This window comes from Lathyrus oleraceus, chromosome 7, assembly GCF_024323335.1.
Source record: "Lathyrus oleraceus cultivar Zhongwan6 chromosome 7, CAAS_Psat_ZW6_1.0, whole genome shotgun sequence".
In the NCBI taxonomy this organism is placed as follows: Eukaryota; Viridiplantae; Streptophyta; class Magnoliopsida; order Fabales; family Fabaceae; genus Lathyrus; species Lathyrus oleraceus.
The window spans coordinates 28,556,994-28,561,673 of record NC_066585.1 but is presented as its reverse complement, the minus strand read 5'-3'; positions in this window follow the sequence as shown (position 1 = coordinate 28,561,673).

Here is a 4,680-nt window from a genome sequence, read left to right as displayed (position 1 = left end):
AGCACCAGCAACTATGAGAGGAAGAGGGTGACTTTTGACCCGATTCCTATGACCTATGCTGAATTGTATCCTTCCTTAACTGATAGGAAGTTGATAACTCCTCGAGATCCTCCTGCTGTGCCAGCCAATCCTCAATGGTGGTACAAGCATGAACTTCAATGTGTGTATCATTCTGGTGCGCCCGGACATGACGTGGAGAATTGTTTTCCTTTGAAAACCAAGGTGCAAGACCTTGTGAGGAGTGGGATACTATTCTTTGAGGATGTAGGCCCAAATGTGAAGAAGAACCCATTGCCCGAGCATGGGAAAGCAGCTGTCAATATGGTTCAGGGGTGCCTTGGCAAATACAAAGTCCTTTATGTGAATGACATAAGGCAATCTTTGGTAGAGATGCATAGGCTGTTGTGTGAACACAGTCATTATGAGCATGATCATGATAGGTGCCAGGTATTCACTATCAATGAGAGAGGATGTCGCAAGGTAAGAAGGGACATCCAAGAAATGCTAGACCAAGGGATGATTGAGATACTTCAGAATCGTAATGAGGATGAAGTGGATGTTATCACTCCCATATTCAAAATTCCTGATCATGTTATCATTAAGTGTGATGGCAGCAAGAAGAAGGTGGTGCCAACTCTTGTGATTAATCCAGCGGGCCCTATCCCGTATGTATCAGATAAAACGGTCATGTACTATTATAATGATGTTATGCTAGAAGATGGAAAGGAGGTGTCGTTTCCCTCAACCTCTATGGTAAGCATTTCTGACATTAGTGGAGTGACCCATAGTGGTCGTGTTTTCTCGGCTCAGCCGAAATCCCATGAAGACGTCATGAAGAGAGATGTTGCCAGTCCTGCTGGTCCCGTGGGGACTTCTTCTTCGAATCATTCTACTCCTGTTGTGAAGGGTGTTGACCATGTTGTTATCAAATCTGTTAACGCTCCTATCCTGGTTGGCCAGTCTGGCATGTTGAAAGAGGATGATAATGAGATGTTGAGGCTCGTCAAGAGGAGTGAGTATAACATTGTGGATCAGTTGCTTCAAACTCCATCAAAGATATATGTCCTATCTTTGTTGATGAATTCATAGTCACACCGTGAAGCGTTGTAAAGGGTGTTAGATGTGGCATACATGGATCACGATATCACAATTGAGCAGTTAGATAGCATTGTTGCAAATATAACTGCCTGGAATAATTTGATCTTCTGTGATGATGATCTTCCCGAGGAGGGAAAAGACCACAATTTGGCTTGACATATTTCTATGAATTGTAAAGACGATGCCCTGTCTAATGTGTTGGTGGACACAGGGTCATCACTTAATGTATTGCCAAAGTCCACTCTCGCCAAACTTTCATATCAAGGGCCTCCTATGAGGCAGAGTGGAGTGGTAGTGAAAGCTTTTAATGGATCGCGTAAGACTATGATCGGTGAATTAGACCTCCTGATCAAAATTAGACCTAGTGATTTCCAGATCACTTTCAAGGTAATGGATATACATCCGTCATATAGCTATTTGCTTGGTAGACCATGGATTCACGAGGCAGGCGCCGTGACATCCACCCTACACCAAAAGTTAAAGTTCGTTAAAAACAAAAAGTTGGTGGTGATAGGGGGAGAAGGCTCTCTTGGTCAGCCATTTATCTTCCTTTTCCTACATTGATGTCGAGGATGAGGTTGGAACTCCGTTCCAAGCCTTATCTATTGCTGAACCTTCTGGGAAAGGACTTTCTTCATTTGTCTCCTATAATGACGTGAAGTTGGCCATTGAGCATGGCGCAACTAATGGTTTGGGGAAAATGATAATGATGGAAGATAATAAGTCTCGTGCTAGTATAGGGTATTCTTCTGGTGTTTCTAATGATCTTGGGTTGTTTCAGAGTGGAGGTTTCATCCACACCGTTGAAGATCAGGAAGATGATGCCATCGTTGAAGAAGATGAAGAGGAAGACCTTGGCAACTTTGTCATACCTGGAGGAATCTGCAATAATTGGGTCGTTGTTTATGTTCCAAAATTATCCATAAGTCAACGTAATGTGTTCATTTTGTTAAAAAACCCTTCTCCCGTGCCAAAAGGAGAATTGAAGACATTGTTGGCATAATTGATTAATACAATGATATTCATTCAATAATTGCATGTTAAATGTTTATTTTTTAAATTATTTTTGCTTTTTGCATGAAATTGGTGATCACCATAAAACCCTAAAAAAAAGAATAAAATCAATCTTTTCATCTGCATAATGATTTGCCTTGTTTGAATTCTGAAATCTCTTTTATAAAACCATTATGCAGGTTAATCAAACCCATTGAACATAATGATCCAACACCATCTCCCAACTTTGAGTTCCCTGTATTTGAGGCAGAAGAAGATGATGTTGAAGAGATTCCTAATGAGATTACTCGTTTGCTTGAGCACGAGGAGAAGATCATTCAGCCACATCTTGAGAATCTAGAAACAGTCAACTTGGGGTCTGAAGACTGCATTCGTGAAGTGAAGATTGGGGCACTCCTTGAAGAGTCTGTTAAGAAGGGGTTGATTGAGTTGCTACGAGAATATGTCGACGTCTTTTCCTGGTCGTATGAAGACATGCCTGGTCTAGATACTGATATCGTGCAGCATTTCTTGCCGTTGAAGCCGGAGTGTGTGCCTGTGAAGCAAAAGCTCAAAAGAACTCATCCTGATATGGCAGTGAAGATTAAAGAAGAAGTTCAGAAGCAAATTGATGCGGGGTTTCTGGTGACTTCTACATATCCTCAATGGGTGGCCAACATTGTGTATGTGCCTAAGAAACATGGAAAAGTCCGAATGTGTGTGGATTACCGTGACTTGAATAAAGCTAGTCCAAAAGATGATTTTCCTCTACCACACATTGATATGTTTGTAGACAATACAACTAAATTCAATGTCTTTTCATTTATGGATGGATTTTCCGGTTATAATCAGATTAAAATGGCACCCGAGGATATGGAGAAGACAACATTCATCACACCTTGGGGAACATTTTGTTATCGAGTGATGCCCTTCAGTTTGAAGAACGCCGGAGCCACGTATCAACGTGCTATGACTACCTTGTTTCATGACATGATGCACAAGGAGATAGAGGTGTATGTTGACAATATGATTGCAAAGTCGAAAACGGAAGTTGAAAATATAGAACACTTGTTGAAACTTTTCCAGCGTTTGAGGAAGTCCAAACTCCGCTTGAATCCGAACAAGTGTACATTTGGAGTCCGTTCCGGCAAGTTATTGGGCTTTATTGTCAGCGAGAGAGGTATTGAAGTTGATCCTGCCAAGGTCAAAGTAATACAAGAGATGCCTGCGCCCAAAACTGAGAAGCAAGTCCGAGGTTTCCTTGGCCGCTTGAATTACATTTCGAGATTCATATCTCACATGATTGCCACATGTGCGCCTATATTCAAGCTCCTCTAAAAATATCAGCGTCATGACTAGACCGAAGACTGCCAGAAGGCCTTTGACAGTATCAAAGAGTATCTGTCTGAGGCTCCAATTCTGTCTCTGCCTGTTGAAGGGAGACCGTTGATTATGTACTTGACCGTGCTTGATGATTCCATGGGATGTGTCCTTGGTCAGCAAGATGAATCAGGAAAGAAAGAATATGCAATATACTACTTGAGTAGGAAGTGTACCGACTGTGAGTCTCGGTACTCAATGCTTGAGAAGACATGTTGTGCTTTGGCTTGGGCTGCTAAGCGTTTATGCTAGTATATGCTGAATCATACAACTTGGTTGATATCCAAAATGGATCTGATCAAATATATCTTTGAGAAGCCTGCTTTAACTGGGAGAATTTCCCGTTGGCAGATGTCGTCATCTGAGTATGATATTGATAATCGAGCTCAAAAAGTTATTAAAGGTAGTATCTTGGTTGATCATTTGGCGCATCAACCAATTGAAGATTATCAGTCCGTGCAATATGACTTCCCTGATGAGGAGATTCTGTATTTGAAAATGAAAGATTGTGATGAGCCTACGCTTGATGAAGGGCCAAAGCCTGGTTCCCGATGGGGTATGGTGTTCGATGGTGCTGTCAATCAGTATGGAAATGGTATTGGGGCAGTGATCATTACTCCTCAGGGCACACACTTTCCTTTTACATCAAGGCTAACTTTCAAATGCACGAATAATATGGTGGAGTATGAGGCTTGTATTATAGGTTTGGAAGAATGTATTGATCTTAGGATCAAACATCTTGATGTTTATGGCGATTCGGCCCTTGTTGTTAATCAGATTAAGGGTGAATGGGTGACAAATCATCCTAGCCTCATCCCATATAGAGATTATGCGAGAAGGATTTCAACTTTCTTTACTAAGGTTGACTTCCATCATATTCCTCGAGATGAGAATCGGATGGCGGATGCTCTCGCTACGCTTGCTTCAATGATTGCTGTCAATTATTGGAATGAAGTCCCGAATATTAATGTGATGCGCTTGGATAGAACGGTTCACGTGTTTGTAGTTGAGGAAGTGAAAGACGATAAGTCGTGGTATTATGATATCAAGTGTTTTCTCTAAAGTCAGACTTACCCGCCTGGGGCATTTGTTAAAGATAAGAAGACTTTGAGGAGATTATCTGGTAATTTCAACCTTAATGGTGATGTGCTTTACAAGAGGAATTTTGACATGGTTCTGCTCAGATGCATGGATACACACAAAGCAGAC